General features: G+C 33.0%; 1 pseudogene; it reads left to right on the forward strand.

Annotated features, from left to right (window-relative positions):
* Positions 1-5,466: 5,466 nt before the first annotated feature.
* Positions 5,467-5,832, forward strand: LOC146721528 (uncharacterized; annotated as a pseudogene).
* Positions 5,833-23,337: the final 17,505 nt, after the last annotated feature.

Below are 23,337 nucleotides of genomic sequence, written 5' to 3' on the forward strand. Positions count from 1 at the left end.
AAGAGTGCTAATTATGATATCGAGAGGTGTATAGATTATCTTTATAAGAGATTTAATACTTCTAAAGTGTCCATTCTTTCTCACTCTCTTGGATCTGCGATAGCATTGGAATATTTTAAATATTCTCTTCTCAATCCTTTAATTCATCACCATACAGAAGAAAGAAGATGCAAAATCAACTCTCCATCTATGAACAGTGAAATGTATGATATACCATCAATACTTAACTCCCCCATTCCTATGAATATAATTAATAAGATAATATTGATATCACCCTTTACCTCCACTCTAGATCTGATGAGGGAGTATAGAACCTACAGAGGAATATCAATGATCTATCCATCTTATATAAGTAAAACATTGAAGATCTATGATTATAATTCGTTGGAGAACATTTTAAAAGTAGATAAAGGTGATGTTGTGATATTTCACGGTGTTAGAGATGGAGTTGTTCCGTTTGATCATGGGTTGAGGTTGGCTAACCATAGAGAGTGTAGAATATACAGAAGTGAAATGGATGATCACCAAAGTATCCTCTTGAACCCTGAAGTATTTAAAAAGATAAAAATGTTTTTAAATGAATGAATATGTAAACTAGAAATAAAGTTAGGGAAAAGCTATCCTGGAATAATAAATAAAATTTTTATTTCTATTTTGTGATGTTCTATTGTTTGTTAGTTTTGTATGAGTGAATTAGTCACACATTATCCTCTCTTTTTAGTGTCTACTACACAACACTACTAATTTTAAATATACTTTAATGTGAAATAAAATTATCTCTTGCAATACATTACAAATAAAGCTCTCATTCTATTGTCATACAGGCATTTCTTCTAATTTTTATAGTTCTATGTTTTTTATACCCATAAAAAAGAAATGATATTAGAGAAGAAGTATGTAAGTGCATTTTCAAAGAAACAACCGCTTATAGCATTTGGTACTAAATCAAAGTTGCTTGATCCAACTTTTTCAACTACTTCAGAATTGTGTATTTATGATTACTCTAAGAATATATCCTATCCCTCTATAAAAGTAGAACACAGGTTTAATAAAGTGATATGGTGTGAACCAAAGGAGGATGGAAAAACAAAGGAGAAGGTAATACTTGCAGGTGCTTTGGAAAATGGTAGTGTTACTGTTTATGAGATTAATTTAGGGAATTTTTCTACACAAAAATATACGGATACTACACTTAATGGCGAGGTATTAGGGCTGGATTATAATCCATCTACGAATATTTTAGCTGCTGGATCACAGGACGGGAATATTTTGATTTGGGATATAAGTAATCTCAAAGGTGGTACGTATTCTGCTGGAATATTAAACTTGGGATCCATTACGGCATTATCGTGGCATAATATAGCACCACATATCTTATGTATTGGTACTACAGAAGGAAAGCTTTCAGTTGTGGACTTAAAAAATAGAAGAGAGGCTATCGGTGTTATACCCAGAGATATGAAAGGTAAGAGGATTACCCATTTGATATGGCATCCATCTTGTAGTACTTCTATTCTTCTCTCTTTTGAGAGAGAGAGCGGTATATTTTCCTATAATTTGAGTAGTGATACACTTACCAGATACAATGTTGAGGATATTTCCAATTCAGAGAGTAGTTCTGGAACTATTATCTTTTCAATTTACGATAAGAATACGGTGTTTTGTTGTGCTAGAGATAAAATTTCCATTTTGAATCTTCAAAACCCACAAAAGGGAAGTTAGATTGAATATCAGAGATTTGTTTGATCTTCAAGTATCAGAGCATTGTAATAATCTTCTTAGCATATCCAGCTTATGTGGAACCACAGAAATGCTTCCTATATCTTCATTTCTTCATAACAACTATTCTTTGATTCCTCCTAATTTGATTAATGCACTTCCATTTTCTTTAAACAATAATTTTGTCTATACACAAAACAAAATTTATAGATTGAAGAAGAAGACGTTCAAAGAGGAAAGAGATGATGTTTTATGGAAGGTTATTAAAATAATTAGTGATAAGGAAAGTATTAATATGAATAAAAGAGTATTTGATATCCTTATAAAGGAATTTAAGGATAAAGTGGAAGGGAATAAGACTACTAAAGACGATTTTTTATTTCTAAACAGAGAAGATAAAATTCTTTTTAGCATCTTGGAGGGTGATTACGAGAACGCTTTTAGTAAATCCTTGGAAGATAATAAAATTGAGTTGGCTCTTGTAATTGCATTAACAAAAGGAAGCAAATATCTGAAAGATAATGCTAAAATAATTAGAGAAGGAATTAAAAATAGAGGGGTTGAGCGAAGTGATGGAAAGGTTGGTGAAAATAACACATTATTGAATATATTACTGGCAATAATCAACAATGATTATGAATATTTAATGGAAAATGTTAAAGTAGAAGATTGGTATCTAATTGTTCATCTATTAGATGATAGAAACATTGAGATTCTAGGAGATAAGCTTAAAAATGAGAAAATGGAAATGGCTTCTTTAGTTTGCTACATTTTATGTAAAAACGGAGAGAAGTATTTTAATTTGAGAACTGAAAAGATTGAAAGACCAAGAAATATTTTTGAGATATGGAAGTGTTATGATGAGTATAAAAGAATTGTGGATGAATGTATGTATATGAATGTAGAAATAAAAGGTGAAGTATTGAGGGAATATCTTAAATATTTGGATATGACAAAAAAAAGAACTGATCCAATTGTGAAGAAAGATGAAGACGGAGTAAAGCTAGAGGATATAAATGACAAGCTTATTGGCATGGGAATATCTCAAAATAGAATAAATGATATGGATAGAACAGAATCTTTGATTCCATCAAAGATAAAAGGTGTTAATGAGCAAAAGATATATCCTGAGCCTGTTAAAACCGAATTCTCCGATGATGTAAAAAGACCTGGCCATGGGTGTAGCAATCCCTTTAACAAAATAACAGAGAGGCCAACAAATGTATACTCCCAGAGACCTACAAAATTGATACCACCACCAATTTTGGCTACTTCTCCAGAAAGAGGTAGTGTTGAAGATAACCAAAAATTAATCTCACCCAGGGTGTATTTTGAAAGTAAACCTAAAGAGGAAAATAGCATCACATCTCCACAAAACACTATTTCTAATGGATCCCCATATAATGCTGAACCATTTAATACTGCCCAAAAGCCAAAAACTTACGCTGACATATCTCAAGCACGAACATCTTTGTTTTCACCAAAGGTTGCATCTCCCCCGATGAATACTTCCGTGCCACCACCTCAATACTATAATCCATCATCACCAAATTCACCACCTAAAATTCCATCAAGTACATCATTTCCACCTCCATTAAGAGCATCTAGTTCAAAATTCTTCAACTCTACGAATGCGTCATCAAAGGATATAGATCTACCTGCAAGGGGGGAGAATCTATCTTTAAATAACCAGAATGTAAGTAGAGCTATTCCTGAGAGCGGAAATTCCTTCCACAACACCAAATGAAAATCTAAATATAAATGAGGAATTATCTAAGATAACTGAAAAGATAGAATTTTTAAAGGATAAGGCACTTAAAAAGAAGGGTATCATCTATAAGAACATGATAAATGAGGGAATAAGAAGGGTTTCTACTCTAGAGCTAGATCTTCTTGAAAAGAAAATACTCATCGAACTTATATCTTTAATGAATTTAATTGATATTCAGGAGATTCTATCTTCTGAATCCCAAAGCAAGCTAGGGGAACTAAAAAGTAAGATATTTGGTAGATTCCGATCCCAATGTGAAGATCTCTTGATAAGAAATAGAGGTGTTTGTAATGTTGAAATTTGGATGCCTGGTGTTATAGGGCTAGTTCAGGTTGTATTGAGTGATAAATAAAAACATCTCGAATTAAAACTCCTTTTATTATCTATTTAATTTCCAAATCACTCTTTTACACTTTCTATACTCTCTTTCCTATCACCTCTCTCTGATAGAAATTTATCGATTATTTTCCATATCTTAGTATTAACCATAATACTACAGTGATCATCTTTAAGTGACTTGTGAATTTTACAATTTATAACATTAGAAAGTTCTATACTATGATTTATGGGAATTAATTCATCTTCAATACCATGGAGTATAAAAACATTCTTGCTATCTAAAAACGAAATATTTTCCAAAGAGTTGTAAGAAAACTCCTCCAAAATTATTTTAGAACTTTTAGGATAAATGAAGTTTAAAATTCTCCATATAAAGAACTCATTCAAAACTTTTAAAGTTGAAGAAAAGGGAGAGATTAAGATTGTTAAGTTTTTAAACATAGAAAATCTACAATATTCTAAGGCTATAGCTGCACCTAACGAATAACCTATTATATCTACATGTTTAGGATTATATTTCTCTTCTAAATACTCAATACATCTCTTTATATCCAAATTAACATCCTCTATTACATACCTTCCTGTAGAATCACCAAAATCTCTATAATCAGGTACTATGATACAGTAATTCATTAGCACTATCTTTTCAACTCCATAGGCATCAGAAAAAGTAGCTCTATTGGAAGCATTTCCATGCAATAGAACAATAAACTTGGTATTTTCATCAATTTTTAGTGGTGCTAATACCCAAACACCAATTCTTTCATTATCACTAGTTTGTAGATAAACATTTTCAAAGTATATCCTTGAAGTAAAGATGTTTTTGTTGAAATCTGCATGTTTACTTTCTCTATTTGCTAAAAACCTTCTTTTCAACATCTTTGTTATATAACTCTCTCTTTTCATTTTCTCTTTTGTTTGGGTGTAAAGGAATGCCTCTAAATTAAAAGTAAAAAATTCACGTTTTAATCAAGGAATGTGGTACTTAGAGAATTTTAAATTTAATGTTGGAAAATGATCATTAAATAAAAATAAAGGAGATTGAGATTACTTGTTATTATGGCAAAGCTTCAAATCTTACCCCTGAAATGAGGAATCCCATCGTAAACATTGAAAGTGAGAGGGATAGGAAAGTGGTTTTAAGAAATAGAGAATCAGCTAGAAGAAGCTTACAGAGAAGGAAGGAAAAAATGAATAGATTAGAGGAATTAAATAATGAATTGATTGAACAAAATAAGATGTTAAAAGCGAGGATTAAAGAATTGGAGAGAAAAGTGGAAATTATTAATGAGAGAGATTTTCATTCGTTGACCAGTGTTATGGCTAGCTATCGTCTTACTCGCCACGCATAATATAGCTTTAGAGCAAGGATCGATTTATTCTAAGGTTGATGATTTTGGGATTTTCTCCTCTGGAAATTACAGTGATTTTTTCTTTTCTGATGATCTCTCTTTTAAAAAGGATTTATCTTTTTAAATAAACGGTGTTCTTTTCTTTGAGTCCTTTTTCGTTCTGTAGAGAAACAATCATTTCATAAATATTGGAAATGGTAACCTAAACCTTGTTAACTGTGCTGCACTGTAAATCCAACTTTTGGATAAGGTCCTTTAGATACCCAAAATTTAACTGCCCCAGAGATGGATCTAAGTGAGAATGAAACGACAATTAGTTTAGATGAGGTGAGTGAAGATAACAATGGGGAGGTGGTAATTGATGAATTTGAGGTAAATGATGATAAAAGTGAGTTTAAAATATCTAAAGATAAACGCATCACATCTTCTAGAATGACAAAATTTGAGAAGGCACGTATCCTAGGAATACGTGCTCTACAGCTCAGTATGGGTGCACCACCCTTGGTGGACATTGAGTCTGAGACAGATCCACTAGAGATAGCAGGTAAAGAGCTGTTAGAGAGGAAGATCCCATTTCTCATAAGGAGGAGACTACCAAATAACACGTATGAGGAGTGGTCCGTAAAAGAAATGACAATACCCTTCAGCTGAAAGGAGAGATAGAAAATAAAGATGTACTATTTTACGTTTATTGACCGTTTTAATACTCGGTATTGCCACTCCTCCCATGATCTGCCTGTTCCTTTCTACGGGGTTACTGCTGGGTTGATGTGTGCTAGGTAAAACACACCCCAGGAAAAATACACACAAAAAAGTGACCCTATTATTGTAAACTTAATGGGTTCTATGTCTGGGTGTTTTCTTTTCTCCAGGATTCTATTTGATAGAATTACCGAGGAAGTCAGAAGACCTAGAGAAAATAAAAAAACAAGAAAACCGCTCATATCTCACTGTGTTATGACTAGGACTCTCTTTTCGCTCTATCTCTTGTCTCTAAAGGGGTAAAGCAGTAAATAAGCGTTTAAATGCTGTTTTAGGGGTTTGCTTAGAATTTTCTCTGCTTTGAAAGCCTCTGTCTCTTCCGGAGTTGAAACTTTGTTTTGGACGGGTTATCACAAAAGATTGGAGATGAGCTAACTTCTAGCACTTAACCTGATGTGCTAGCTTAGTACAGTAATTAATAAATTTATTTAATAATTTTAACTGCACTAAGTATATATCCCGTACCTATCTCCCCCCTCATCTTCGGATGCATGTTCTCTACTTGGTACTCCCTAGATATAAAATCCATCATTCTCACATCCAGAAATGTGTTGTCCTCTATTAGATATCTAAAGACCTCATTTCCTTGTTCTCTCAGTGGAGTGTAGATATAAATACTTTCTCTCACACTATCTTTGTATCTCTCTAATACTTCGATGACACTGAAGTTTCCAATGATAAACAAGATATCAAAGTTACCATCCAATCCTTCCTTTTGTTCCACTTCAATTCCCCTGAAGCGTGCTGTAAAACTAAACAACCCCTTGGTGGTCTCTAACACCAAGATCCTCTTCCCTGCTTCTAATTTACTGGAGAGATAGGCTAACTCGGAGTGTGAGAGTGCTTTAATCTTCTTCTTGACCTTGTAGTAGTCCAGGAGATTTTCTGGTGTTACAGGTAAACATCTAATTGATTTAGTCTTCTTGTTCATCCTCTTCTTCGCATATTTCATCCTTGTATTCATATCCCTCTCATCTGGGTCCTTTCCATTTAGCACGTTCTCTTCAGTAACACCACACACTCCCACCAATTCCCCAACCTCATACCACACATTCAGTTGTTTTCCAACAAGCACTTCTAATGGAATATCAACCTTGTACTTTCTAAACCTGTAAACATCTCCCTTTTTTATTTCAAGTCTTTTAGTGCTCCCAAACCTACTCTCCAAGATTATCTCTTGGTTCTCCTCTATCTCCATTTGGTGAAAGGGAAAAAATGTGCTCCTCATTTCAGAGATATAGCCCTCATGTCTAGACGTCTTCTACATTGGTATTACGATTTTCTAATTGATACTAGACATTCGTTGTATCTCTCTTGTTTCAAAGACCCTTTTTGAAGTCTTTGGTGTCATAATTGTGATCTTCCTTTCACATCCCTTTGAACTTCGCACCCTCACTGAAATGAACATGCATCCAACAACAAGTCTCCTGACGGGCTCATTAGCAGTGGGCAGGTCCACGCTTTTACAAGTCCTAACGCTTCTCTCTTTTCTAAGCGTCTGTAGAGGAGAGAACTTGTACACGTTCGTAGAGATACAAAAAGAAATGTCTCGGGAGAATTTACTTGGGAGAATTGAGACCAGGAATGGAACATACAGCTTTTACGGGGGAGTAGTTGAGGAGGAGAAGGACCATATAGAGAACCACACACCTTACATAATACAGGAGATCTATAAAATCAAGGAGCCCATTGAATATTCAACCTCAACAGTCAGGTACATTGTGAAACCGTTCAAGAGTATTGAGATGGAGATAGGAAACAAGAGAATCCTAGTAGGAACGTATAACGAGACATACATTTCAGATGGGAGCATAGGACAGAGTTACAGCTGTGGAGATAGATGTGATTTGGGAAAGGGTGCTAAGAGATCAGCTAGGGTGGTGTTTAAAGGATCTTCTGGACCACTGAAAATAGAAAAGGTAATTGAGTTAAAGGCTTGTGTCTATGAGTTTCTAATCACCGGGGAGTGTTTCACCAGATCCATTGGATCTGTAGAAAAGATTTTCTACACCTTTGATAAGGCCAGGGAGGACGAGAAAGAGGTTGAGAATGGAGAGGTTGGGAGCGACTTAGATGGTATTTTAAGGAGATTTAAGGAGATAAATGAGGATGTAAATGGAGAGGTGAATGTAAGTGAAGAGGGTGATAGGGAATATCTCTAAATTAAAGTTTTTTCTCTATCTTCTTGTTGTGAATATTGCTTCTTCCTTGAAGGACCATAAATAGGAGATCACGTCTTGATCAACAGGAGAGGATCATTTACCCTTTTCAACGTTTCCTTTAAGATAAACACAAAATGAAAATCTTAAAAAGCAATTTAGATTTTAAGAAGAAAATGGGATATATAGAAGTTACAATTGACAATCCAAATGATATCTACAACTTGTGTAACATTATAGATATAGGTGATAATGTAAAATCAATGAGTAATAGAAAGATTGAATTGGATAACAAAACACAAGTTAGAATGAATTTGTTAATAGAGGTTTCTATCGAGAAAATAGATATAGATTTAGAATACTCCCTACTTCTTTTAAAAGGTAAGATTGTGAATGAAAATGAATACTTAAAGATAGGATCATATCATACCATAGAATTATCTATAAACACCAGATTTAAGTTAATTAAGAAGATTTGGAATGAAGTTTCGATTCAAAATCTTAAAAGGAGTATAGAAGGAAAGGATGATTCCTTTGAAATGATATTTTTAATTTTGAGAAATAAGGATTGTTGTATACTAAGTGTAACTCAGAGTTATATTGTGGAGAGGAAGAGAATTGGCTTTAAAACTAAAAATTTTGTAGATAAGGTCTTGGAAGAGATATTAAGGTTTGATATTCATAATTTAAAGTTACTTGGGATATGTGATATTAAAGATGAAAACGACAAGAAAGATACGGCGGGGGTTGTAATTTACAATAAAATGCTGGATAGTCAAATATTAAGAAGATTTAAAAGTAAGATTTGTATCCTAAGCTTAGGTAAGGAGTCATTCAATACAAAAGTTAGTAACAATAAGATCATAGAGGGGTTGCTAAGAGACCCTACCATTTCCAAGAGATTTATGAATATTCAATTCTTTAGAGATATAAGAGAATTAGATTTATTTTTTCATAATTTCGATAATAACTCATCTTTGATAAGTGTTGGTAGGGATGAAATACTGGATGCTATGGAATATGGTGCTGTTAAATCTCTATTATTAACCAACGAGGTATACAGAGCAAATGACATAAATCAAAGAAGAGAGATAGAAAATGTTTCTAAGACTGTTAAAGAGATGGGTGGTGATATTTTCGTCATACCTTCAACCCATCCGTTTGGAGAGAGATTATTAGGAATGGGAGGTATGTGTGCTAACTTGAAATTCCCGTACAAAGAGTGACTTTCTTGGTGTCTACCAGTGATGTTATTAAATAAATTAACCATTGAGTTTTAGGTGTATACGGCTACAAAATGGGAAATGGAACATTCTGAAAGCTCTAGGAGGAGGTTTAGTGACTTTATATCCTCTTCTAGTAGTAAGGTACACGATGTAACCAAATCTGAGATTGAAAATATTTTTTTTATGTTGGAAAGAGGTATTTCAATCTCCGTGTTTAGATTAGAGTTATACCCCAGGGAGAGGACAGTTCTAGGGGTATTTTCACCACTTAGAATATCAATGGATCCTTCGTTAAATCTAAGAAGGACATTTCTAGACCTAAAATAACTAAAGATGTCATGAAATGTGGAATAGTTCAAATCCAAAATATTTTTAGATTTGAAAGGTAGGTGATACCAATCACTAGAAATTAAAAATATTTCCTTTGTTATCTTATAGTTTGTAAAATAATGCTCTATAGTAAATAGATACTCACTTACAACAATTCTAACTTTAACAACACCTTTCCTGTAGAATTGGATCTTTGGAATTCCAAATGAGAAATTTTTAAAAATTTTGATTTTCATAAAAAAAACTTCGCTTAAAATTAAATTTGAGATCATCGATTTATCTTCTTGGATTATCTGTACCGCAATATCTTCATTTCTAATATCAAAGATGTATGTTACACTGGTGAAACTTAAACTCTTTAAAATCTTATCCAAAACTCTCGTATTTTCAGTTGATAACTCACATTCCATGAGTTTTCTTAATAAGGGGAGTGATCCCCTGTATCTTTTGAAGGGGTACCTAACTCGGGGATTAACAATATTATAAGCCATTTAATGGGTTATCATTTGTTAACGACAAGTAAGGTGTGTTCTTTACTTTGAATGTGCTAGAATCGGAGTATGTTTTCCATCCAAATATTCTATTTAATTTTAACTCTCCACACCCTCTTTGGATCGCTCTAAAGGAGAAATGAAGGTTAAAAAGAATGTAAATCTTGGAAGTGCTCTCATAAAGAAAAGATTTGATAAAAAGGAAAGAAAGAATCTAAAGACAGAGATAGGGAGATCAAATTTAATTAATGTAATGGAAAAGGAAAGTTATGGGGAAGATTCAAAGAGTGGGAAGATGTTGGAGTATTTTCATAGTAAATTTTTGAAAGAATTGAATTTTGACTGTTCATTTCCACCGAGAGTTCCCTTTGATAAGAGGATGGATAGAGATGAATACACGATGCTAGAAAGAAAGATATTTGATCATTGGAAATGTTCGAAAGAGGACTGCGATAAAGATTCAGATGTTCCGTTTGAGAGAAATATAGAGGTTTGGAGACAATTTTGGATTACTTGTGAAAGGAGCGATGTGATAATTCAGATTATAGATGCTAGAAATCCATCGATATTCATAAACTCGGACATTTTAAGGGTTTACAAACATAAAAAGCACGTTTTATTTTTTAATAAGTGTGATTTACTCCAAGAGGAGAACAAAATGCACATAAAGAGTTATTTTAAGGAGTATGAATGTGTTTTTTATTCATGTACTGGGAATCTCAATAAGGATGAATTGAGCAGTGACAGAAGGGTTCAGCAAAAAGATTTGGTAGTGCATAAATGCATGGATGAAAGAGATGTGAATAAAGAAAATGAGGTAAAGAAGTTAACTTGTGTAAGGAAAGGTGATTTTACCACCTCTGGATATTCTAGTGAAGGTCAAGATCTACTTATAGACTTTCTCTTCTCACACGATACAAACACTACCTTTGGTGTGGTTGGATATCCAAATGTGGGGAAGAGCAGTACCATAAATTACATTTTCAACAGCAAAAAAGTGAAGGTCAGCAAAACTCCAGGTAAAACAAAGCACATTCAATCACTAATTTTGTACAAAAATGGTAAAAGAATAAACCTTTTGGATTGCCCAGGATTAATATTTCATAAGAATAAGTTGAGTACCCTTTTATTGTGTGGGAGTGTTAATCTAGATACCTTAAAATATAGAAGTGATAACTTGCTAATATCCAACTACCTCTCTGGATATAACTCTTACAATAATTCAAGTTATAAATCAAACTCCTTGGTTTCTGTAATTATTAACAAAGTTGGAATACAAAGAATTGTTGGATTTTACAGGTTAAAGTCCTTTTACAATGATTCTAGAAATGATTTATATTACAACCTCTTAGATTGTATGAGCAGAGAGAAGAAGATCGATCACGGGAGATGTATCAAAAACATGATAAATGATTATATGATGGGAAATATGGAAGAAGATGAGAAACATACTAAGAATAGTGATGTTGAGGTAAAGTACGATTGGTATAATGAAACTCAATAGCGGGTATATTTCACATAATTTAATAAAAGACGAGAGTTACTGTTTTTATTTATGCTTTATCTCGTGACTTAAAAATAATTTTACGATCATTTATGGTTCAAGTCTTCTTACCTCCTACCCCTCCATCTCTCTCAGCCAGCATCTTGTTGTAACTTTCAATATCAATGGTATCATTTCTATACTTTTGATTAAACTCTCTTGTTTTATGAAATCATTTATCTCTCAGGTATCTTTCTGAGTATGTCTTAACAAGACTTGACACGTTCATAAATTTGGGCGTGTTATACTTCTTATAAATATTATCAAATGGTATATCTGAGGAAATAACTTTGAGGAGAAGGTCAACGCATTGAAACATTTGATCTTTGGAGTAGTTAGAGTAAAAGTAAAATAAATTAGGAAACTCATCTAATTGTAGAATCTTTCTAGCTAGATACATAGAAGAGACAGCCTTCATGGATCCCGGGATGGATAAAAATTCAGAATATAAAAGAGTCAATTCTAGGAGATATTTGGCCAAAGTTCTGGTACGAATCTCATAATTGTTTGCCTTAGATGCTCGTCTGAGAAAATTTAGTGGACTGGGAAACTCTAGCTTATAATCTAAAACATGTAGAATGTATCTTTCTGCCTTTTTTATTTCTTCATAGTTTATGGCCTTGTCCAAAAGCACAAATGTTTCTATGATCGGATATATAACCTCCTCATATTTACAGGCTATAAGAAGTGAGGTAACTCCCACCAACTGCAATTTACCAATTGATACACTTCTTAGAGACAGAAATCTGTCCATAATGTTAACCCCCAAATATAAGGTTTCAGGTACCAACTTTAATTGCGTATGCATATCTATCAGCCAATCCACAAGTAAATTTCTCATGTTCCATGTTATATCCCCTTGTCCGTTCATGTAGTTTGGATTTGGGAGAGAGGATATCTCAGATTTGTAGAAATATTGAAATACTTCCGAGACATACTCATAGTACATGGAGATATCCTTAGCATCATCCATTTCTCTTAAATTGAGTAGAGAGTATTCCTCTTTTGTCAACATATCCTTCTTGGATACTTTTTGTTTCATTTTCTTAGATCTCTCATCTCTTATTTTATTTGTTATGTTCTTTAATATCATTTATGTTGGATTCACAAGGATAGATTTTTCTTTGGCTAAAAATGTGTGTTTTGGTTGTGGATAGAAAGGACGTGGGTAAGCTTATTTCATGTCCATTTGTTGATAGAAACTATCTGTGAATTGATTTCTATTTCTTTTTATAGTCTTTGTTTATGCACAGTTCCATATAAAAGTAATTCTGCATGAATTCGCTATCCCTGGATGGAAAGATATGAGGAGCATGCTAAGGGTAATGAGGAAGAAGGTGACAACAAAGGAGATAACAAAGTAAATTGTATTATAAACAACATATCAGATATTTACAGAGATGAAGAGAGATATGAGATAGATTTTCTGAATAAGTACATAGAAAAGAAAGCTAAAGAAAGAAAAGATAAAATAATGCGCAAAATAGAAAGGTGCAAAAATGAGGATTTGAAAAAGAGCCTAGAATATGAGTTGCATGAAGTAGAGAAGGAATTAAACGAGGAGAAGGGAATAGTAAATGATATGAATACTAACAGAAACGAAGAAATTCAATCTCTCAAAAGTATAGAAAGAAACATAAATGTAGAGAACGATAATGATGAAGAGGTGTTTTACAAAAACTTAAAGGAAGCCATAATTCAATACAGTGAGAAAAAGAATGTAAATTTAGACGAAGGGAAAGAAGTAAAAGATGTGAATAGCATTACTGAAAAACTTCCTATTGAGGAAATATTGAAGGTTAATGGTCATAATTTGGACAACCTAACTATTCCCAAAGATTTGTGGGATATCCTGTTTCCATACCAGAAGGAAGGAGTTATTTGGATGAATAAACTATATATAAATAATCAAGGGGGTGTATTAGCTGATGAAATGGGGCTAGGAAAAACACTGCAAGTTATAACGTTTATCAGCTCTTTATTTTTAAATAAGAAGATAAAATATGTCTTGGTTGTGGTACCATCTACTATAATGATACAATGGATCATAGAGTGGAAGAGATTTTATTCCTTTCTAAGAGTCTGTATAGTTCACAAATCACAAACCGATTCTATCTCTTCGTTGCTCAGGTCCATTAAAAGAACAGGTGGTGTATCCATCATCTCGTATGAGGGATTTAAAAAGTTCTCGAAGCTTTTAAGAAATATATCCTGGGATTACCTGATCTTAGACGAAGGCCATAAGATTAAGAACAGGGAATCTAAAATAACTAAATATGCTAAGGAATTCTCGGTGAAATACAAGTTAATACTAACTGGAACCCCAATTCAGAACAATTTGACAGAGCTTTGGAATATTTTTGATTTTGTGAATCCTGGATTACTTGGCAGCTACTCTTCATTCACGGAGGAATATGAAGAACCAATAAACAAGGGTGGGTACACTAATGCATCCAAAAAGCAAATAGAAAAAGGGTACAGAACAAGCCTGTTTTTGAGAAATTTAATAGAACCCAATATTTTGAGGAGAGTGAAATCACAGGTAGCTAATCAACTACCAAAAAAAGTAGATAAGGTGGTATTCTGTCCCCTATCTGAAATACAAATAGAGCTATATAAAAAATCTTTAGAGATGGAGTATATCTCAAATATTCTTGAAGGAAAAGGAAGCATCCTAGCCGGGATAGATTTACTGCGAAAAGTGTGTAATCATCCATACCTTTTTTCTAGGGACACAAAACATTTAGAGGATGTAGTTAATGTATGTGGTAAGATGGTAGTCTTAGATAGTCTACTTGAAAAGTGGAACAGCGAGGGGAGGAAAGTATTGGTGTTCTCACAAACCATAATTATGTTAAACATTATAGAAAAGTATGTGAAAAACAGAGGTTACAAATACCTCAGAATGGATGGAACTACAGGAATAAAGCTTAGAAATACGAAAATCAACAAGTTTAACGAAGACAAGGAGATATTTTGCTTTATTTTAACAACTAAGGTAGGTGGTCTGGGAATTAGCTTGGTAGGTGCTAGTAGGGTTATCATCTACGATCCTGACTGGAACCCTACTACCGATAATCAAGCAAAAGAAAGAGTTTGGAGATATGGACAGGTTAATGTGGTAGAGATATATCGATTTATCTCTGTTAACACCATAGAGGAAAAGATATATCAAAAGCAAATATTCAAAAATCTCCTGGCAAAGAAGATTCTTAAAGATCCCAGAATTACTAAATTTTTTACAAAATTAAATCTCAGTGATTTATTTAGCTATGAAAGGGACGATTCAAAGGTTGGAGTTGTTAAAAAAGAGAGGATAAAAGATAAAAGTGAAAGGGAAGAGCCTGTTTTCGACTTTTTTGGGATGTCTCCTGATTACTTAAAAAAGATGAATGGTGATAGCACTAGTAAGATAGACGAAGATATGAAAAAGTTGTTATTTTCTGGAAAAAAGCTACTTACTGGAGAAGAAATGGTTAGATTAATTATCTTCAGAGAAAAGTACATTTGTGATAATTAATTTTGATGGATGGAATATCAACAAAAATTTTATGATGGTGTTAGTGATATGAGATGGTGATTCATCAAAATTAAAGCTATAAATAAGTTGAGTATCTCAACCTGTAACGATGATTTTTTTAGTATTCTTATCTAACATTCTATGTTCTAATAATCCAGGTGTGAGGTTCAAATTTGATGTTGAAATGGAGATGTCTGAAGAGGTGGTACGTATGTATGGTAATATAGTACAAAATATGTTATCATATGCTACTGAGTCTGCAGGGAGATGTCGTGGTATGTCAACTCTTCCCGAAAAAAAGGATAAAAGAATTGAAGAGATAACGGCTGATTTTTTCTATGATCTTCTCAACAGGTGCTCTGAATCTGAAATGAAAGAGGAACAGGATTCTCCACAGGAGGATAAATACAAGACGTTCATGGTTCGTTTAGCTGGATTTTTGAGTAATGTTCTTGGAAAGTCTACGAGTTCAGAGATTGATGAGAAAATAACCGAGTATTCCGAGAAAATGAAAGTTTCTGAAAGTGTTGTTAAAGATAAGCTTTATGAAGTGGTGAAAGGGTATTCACTAAAGTTGAAAAGTAAGGAGGATGTAGAAAAGTTTCTTGAAAGTTCCGAGATTCGTGCTGTTTATGAGGAGTGTTTGAGAACAAAGTACGAAAATGATGACAGTGGTGTTCTCTTTCTTATTTCCTTTTTGTATAATCTTCCAGTAGAGAAGGATGGTTCTGGTACGTCTCCTGTTATCTCATCTGGTGTGTCTAATCCTGAGACATCCAATCTACCATCTGGTGAGATGTAGCGAGGGATGGCCAGATGGGTCTGTTCATTTAACAATTCTCCAGATTTTCCATCTCGATCATAATGGCATGGTCCTGGGAATTGAGTGGAATGAATTATTGATTAAAGATTTGGTTCAGGTAAATGTATTTAATATTTTACGATTCTATTAAGTTTCCATTTTGTATTAGATTTATTGTTGAAATGGATGTGTTGGTTGAAGTGTCTGGCGGGTTCTACAGAATAGTTCATTGAAACGTTGATATGTGAAATAGGTGGCATTTCGGTTATTTCTGTGATAATGAGTAAGATGGTACCTCGATCATAGCATAGAAACATAGGCATAGGAAATTCTCCCAAAATTCTTCACTATCCCTCATCTCTTGTCTTAGAATCCAAATTTATATTAAAAGTCTTTTTCATATTCCATCCTATCATCTCATGTACTGTGTTCTATCATTGAGATAGACTTTTTCTAGCATAGTCTTATCCTACTAGCAGTATTTCACTTTTGTAACCTAAATCGTTATGTACCGATCTTATAACTAGACACTCTATAAAGTCTATCTGTGGCGTAACTTCATCTACAATCAACAGTATATTACACTCAACTATGTAATTTTGAATCTTTTCCATAGTTCATCTCCATTCTATCTTTGTAAGATCTAGTGTTAATAAAGAGAAGACCTAAAGATCGTTTTGGGATGTGGTAGAAATGAAGATGAAAAGGTCAATGTTGTTGATGTAATGTTATTTAAAATTAAATAAACTCTGAGTTAATGACTATTCAACGTTTTACATGTGTGATTCTATTGTAACACAATAATTTATATTATTAAATTAGGATGTATATTTGTAAAACATGTTTTGTGATTGGAATAAAAAAGATCAGAAAATGAAACAATATACAATGAAAAAAGTGTGTCTTGTGATATTCAGTGGATGGAATCATGATGAGGATGAATATGATGATGTTGGAAGTACACCATATCCCTGGATCACAACTCTTACCACAGCATTTCCCAGTTTTATGATACATGCAGGTGGTGAGTATGTGGGACTTCCCCCAGGTCAGACTGGAAGTGCAGAAGCTGGATATTTGACAATAGGAACTGGAAGGGTAGTTGATCAGAGTATAGTCACGATCAACAAGGCTATAGCTGAGGGAAAGATGGGTGAGTATTTAGACAAGGCTGAACTGACGAACAAAGAAAGAATTCATTTGATAGGATTGGTGAGTGATGGTGGTGTTCATTCTCACATAGACCATCTGAAGTCACTGATTGTGAACTGTAAAGATAGGTGCAAGGAGCTATACATACATTGTATAGCAGATGGCGTGGATGTAGAACCTAGATCCTTTCAAGTGTACCTAGATGCACTAAAGAAGTACATAAATGAAGTGGGTTGTGGAAAGATTGCATCAATTGCCGGAAGACATTACAGCATGAACAATACATATGAAACAGAAAAGGTAAATAAAAGTCATAAAATGATGAAGGGTAGGAGAATTGGATTCCCTATGGGAAACATCGAGAGATACATAAAATCTCATTATGAAAAAGGGATCAGTGATGAGTTCTTTGAACCCTATCTTTTCCTGGAAGAAGGGAAGATCAGAGTGCGAGATACACTTGTCTTCTTCAATACCAGAACTAAAGACATAACTACGTTAGTGGATAAGTTTATTAAGGATGAAAATGAAACATTTATAATGGTCAGAAACCTCGAGGGTTATGAAATGAATGCAATTTTTAATGTGGTAAGAGTTAAAAACGGACTTAGCGAGACACTATCCAAGAACCATATTCCACAAATTTACATGGCTGATAATATAAATTCAAACCTCTTCTATTTCTTTATCGGGAGACTCAGAGAATTTTGGAAGGAAAACGTGAGAAGGTTTTGGGATGAAGAAGAATATTTTTATGATCCAAAACTAAAAATGCATATTTTGACGGCTGTGGATTGTTGCATTGGAATGATGGAACGTAATATGCCATTTGGTGTCTGTAGATTTCCACCATTGGATAAAGTTGGTTATATTGGAAGGTATAGTAAGGAACCCTACAGAACTATTAAGGCAATAGATGAGTCTATTGGTACCCTATATAAAGTATGCAAAGATAACGACTATACCTTGATAATAACAGCAAGTCATGTAAATTCTGGACGCATGAGAGACATCAACGGTAATCTCGTCGAAAAAGGTACAATTGGTAAGGTACCGTTCATAATCTGCAGCAATGAGGTAAAGAGCAGGGGATGTGAAGAAAGATCGAGTGATACAGACTACTCACTCAGGGATGTAGCACCCACCATTCTTCATTTCATGGGAATCGAAATACCACCCGAAATGACAGGTTCCTCACTGATTTATAAATAAAACTTGCTTAATTTCAATCGTAGCCATATCTATCCTGATTATCAAAGTCTTATTAATGTTCTTTTACAATTTTTTATGATGGCACAAAAAGGATACAAAGGGTACTTGTACCGTATATCGTACTTCTCTTGTCCACAAATTATCTCTTCTTATGTCTCTTTAGTGTTGTACTGTTATTTTATTACACCTATTTCAAGGATCGCTTGATTGGGAGATCCTGCCATTGTTTAATTATGGTCTAATAATGCTATTAGAAATGTAGCCAATATAAACTAACTAGAATTGATTTGATTGTGAAGACTAATATAATATCGTTGCATTAACTGATTAACTCAAAAGTATTTAAAATCAAAAATTATGCAAAAATAATGGAAGAGAGTGAGTATTGGAGAAGGCGTAATGGTGTGCTAAGAAATGTTTCAATTACGAGTCCCATAATTATCTCAACTCATGAAATTGATGTCTTAAGTTATGTCATTCTTGACAATAATGGAGATCTAACAAAGTTAGGAGAAGTGGTGGAAACCCTTTCTTTGTATCGCCTTTGCCTAACTCAAGGAGATTTAATGTCACTTGTACATTGCCAAAGGTTAGAAGAACTTAACATAGAAAGCTGTGAGGCGGATATTAGTGTCGAAGAAATGGACACGTCAGAATTCAAGATAAAGCTTTTTTTCTGTTTGTGGTCGCCGATGATCTCCAAATAACTTTTCTGGACGCTCCTTCTGCCACACCTCCAGAAAGCCTCCATACGCAATTTGTCGATCCACAAAAGCCCAATTGTATCACGTGGGGCGTGGGGGATTCGAACCCTGAGAAGCTCCCCAAGCTCTACAAATGATTTGTACAGCTAGGCCAACATGACCAAATGAAACCCAAAAAGATAACAATTTGTAGATGTGAGTCATATCATAAAAACATATTACTCAGCTTACTTTCTAATATAACAGAAGACATCTCCTATATCGATGTAGGTGTTCCTCAGAGATTGATATAAACAAAAGTATTTATTTACTATTTTCTTCTATCACATTCTATTCCTGTGTCTAAAGATATTCCAATCCCTTCTAAGATAACATCTCATCCAGTGCTCACCTCCTCAGAACACATCTCTCTCCATAATCTACCATGTTCGAAATAGGAATACACTGGAGACATACCAGTATCAAAAACTTTACAAAATTTTTCTGGTCCAGGTCTTTATAACATCTTCAGAGGTGTGTTTGAGCTTAGAAACATTATTATCAAAGAACAGAATAAAAAGTTAGTAGACTAAGGTATTTGAGCCCTAGAGAATATAGGAAGATAAATAAAAAAGTTAATTAAAAGCACGTTGAATTTCACCTTAACCATAATTTCTCATAAGTATTTCTTAAATCTATAATTTTATTGTTTTCTATATTAAAATCATTAGAAATAACAGAGAGTAGCATTACAGGATAAAAATTCTCTTTATCCTCATCTAATTTGAGCTCTAAACTAATTTTATTGCCTACAAAAGATGCATTTGTACAAATATTCCTTTCATTACAATTATTTGCTTTTATCTTTTTACTTAAAATATTCAATCTTTCATAGTACAATAACCTCGTATCACTATAATCACTGATAAATAAATGAAATATACCGTTACTGTCTAATTTATCAATTTTCATTTTTATTTCTATTATAATATTTATTAATATTTTTTCATCTTTTTCTCTAATATCATATACTACATCTATAATTGGCAAGTAAAACATTAATCTATACATTCTCTCTATTACATTGTTATAACTTTCTCTATCTTTATGACCTATTAATTCTTTAAACTCACTTACAGTAAACTCTCTCAGAATATCAAATTTTATATTCTTTTTTTCAATCTCTTTTATTACTTCCTTGACATCAGAGATGAGAATGCTTTCCATTTTATCACTAGAACTATCCTCTGCTTCATATTTCCAATCCTCAATCAGAGCATCTTCTGATAAAACGTTAATGGTATCAAAATCATTTAAATTTTCTTCTATCCACCTCTTATTCTTCACAAAATACCTCAATGGTGAATTATAAGGAAAGTACTTGTTCTTAATACTCCTGTAATACCTGAAAATTAACTTTGAAATGAAACTAAACTTTAAATCCAAGGCTATCTCAAATAGGCCTTTAAAAATTCTAAGAGAATTGTTATAAATGTAATTCATATCATTATAAAGAGTGTACCTTGTGTTGTGGATATTCGAAATACACAACTGTAATAAAATGGGATATTTACTATCTAATCTTACAGGAATAGGTAAAGTATTGAGTATTTCACTTAAATAGGGCTTCTCATCCTCTCTAACTCTAAGGTTAGCAAATTCTTTACACTCAGATACCAAATTAAAGATGTTCAAGTCTAAAAACTCGTTCTTTAGATTATAAAGTATCTTCATATTCTCACACCTGAGATAGAACTCACTTGCTATCCTACCCTTCTTTGTGGAGTGAAATGTTTTATACTTCTCATAGATAATGAGAGACTCTCTCTGTAAATAAACTAACGCAGAATGAACTATCTCCTTAGAATTATTGTTTCCTTCCTTCCTCATTCTTACGTAATAAAAAGTAAATCTAAACCATTCTAAAGCTTCTTCAAAGTCTTTCATTCCTAGAACTATCTCTGAATTCAAATGGTCACAAATGGATTTTAGAAAGTGCGATTCAATAGGACTTTGTTCACTAAGCAATGATATATAGTTGTTTATAGAGGAATCGTCTGTTATTAAAATACATTCATTACCGGAATTGCTCATTTCATTACTCCTGTCAATACTACAATTTCTACTCCTTCCTCCTCTTCCGAACATTTGGATTACATCTAAATCAGAGAGTTCTTTAAAATCATTCAATTCGGTGTCGTAAATTTTAGTTCCTCTTATGATAACAACATCAGCTGATAGATTAACACCCCAAGCCAGGGTGGAAGTACTGATTAAGATATTTATAATTTTACACCTGAAAAGATCCTCAATTAATAATCTTACATTTCTTGGTAATCCAGCATGGTGTATAGAAATGGAATGACTTATAAAAAGGAATATCTCATTATTATAAATACCCTTATCAACATTACCTTTTCTAAAATATTCATTTATCACTGATAGCTTATATTCATCTACTCTTGGGTATTCTTTTAGAAGAGCTCTAGCCACATTCAACGTTTCATTTCTGGAGTGGACAAAAATTAAGATTTGGTTTAAATCATTCTCCACTACTTTTAGGGTATTATAAAGAGTATCCACTTCCCTTTTACCAACTTTATGTTCTTTTATCAATTCAGAAATTATTTCATTGGTTATCCTACTCTTCTTCAAAAGATTCTCTTCTTTTATAGAAAAGAAGGAATATCTAAGAGGAATATCTCTAAATTGTGAATCAAAATAAAAAACATTGTTTCTGGTAACTCTCAAAAAATTAGCTATATCTATAACATTCGGGAGTGTGGCACTTAAAGCTAAAATTCTGGCTATTCCTTTGAGATTTACTCTAGCTACTAGTGATTCTATTACACCTCCTCTATCTGTATTTAGAATGTGTATTTCATCAATTATCAATAAATCAAAATCATTATACTCCTTTCTTGTCAGGATATCTAACTTTTCAGGCGTAGAAATTATGACGTTAGAATTTTTAACTTGTTCTGGTGATAAGGGGTTATCAGAGGTTAGCTCACTTATTACCAGGTCTAGAGGCCCTAAAAGTTTTTTAAAGGCTTGAGTTAGTTCTCTAATTAAAGCCTTCATAGGTGCTATGTAGAAAACTTTAACTCTCTTACCTTCAAATTGTCTTAGAATTGAATAAATTGCTATATGGGTCTTGCCACATCCAGTAGGTGCACATACAAGAACATTTTCATCTGTGTTATAAATACTATCGAACACCTTTTCTTGTATATAATTCATTTTATAATCCTTACCGAAAATCCTTTTAACTGTTTCATTGGAAATTCCTTGTGTTTTATGGTTTATTTTCTCTCTAGGTGGTATTTCAATTATCTCGTACCCGTCTTTCATTATCTTTGTTGAATTCTTTGGTAAAATTAGCCTTTTAGGTGTTATTAAACCTTTTAACACTTCAGATCTCCTAAAATCGATAATCTTTTCATCTTCTATGGATCCTATTTTAGAAGAGAGGTACTCCAAAAAGATATTACCACTCTCAAGTGACTTAAGAACGGTAATATTGCTATTATTAATAAGGAAAGTGGAATCATTCCATTTATCTATAGATAAACTATCCTTTTGTATCATCTGAAGATTATCCGAAAGTATAGAAAAAAACAATTTGAACTCTTTCCTATATTTAAGAAGCTTATGAAATAAATTTAAATTCTTATTTCCAAAAAATGGTAAAATTTTATCAAATCTCTGTTCTTCGAAGAATAAAAGCACGTCTTCTATATAAGAAATAAGAATGGATTCAATTTGTTGAATATCCTCAGAACTTAGCATATCTTTATTGGATAAATCTTCTTCAAAAAATAACTCGTTCTCCTCATATGTTGATTTGATATTTCTAAACGAAGTGGATATGGAAAGGAACTCTTCATTTGTGATTCTTTTTTGAAATAAATCCTCAAGTTTCAGTTTTTTATCTTCCATGTCCCTTGAAAAGATGATCATAATCTCTTTGTATACTTCTTTTGTATGTTGAAATGATGTATTTGGTACTAGCTTTGTAATTTTATTAAAAAGGTCGCTGTTTTTAAACTGATTTGTATTTTTACAAGCTCCACTCATCCCCATCTCTTCTTTGTTTATCTTACCCCAGATAGACTCATCTTCTTGGATTTCCCTTTCCATAATAAGGGGAAGGTAAAAATTGTTATAATCGCATAAAAAGAATATTAAACACATAAATGATTTAGTGTGAATTTAGATAGAGATATTCTAGAAAGCACAGAAATCTCTAAAAAACAGGAATATGAAAAGAGCA

This window comes from Nylanderia fulva, unplaced genomic scaffold (genome assembly GCF_048542155.1).
Source record: "Nylanderia fulva isolate GAGA-0341 unplaced genomic scaffold, ASM4854215v1 Scaffold46, whole genome shotgun sequence".
NCBI classification, from domain to species: Eukaryota; Metazoa; Arthropoda; class Insecta; order Hymenoptera; family Formicidae; genus Nylanderia; species Nylanderia fulva.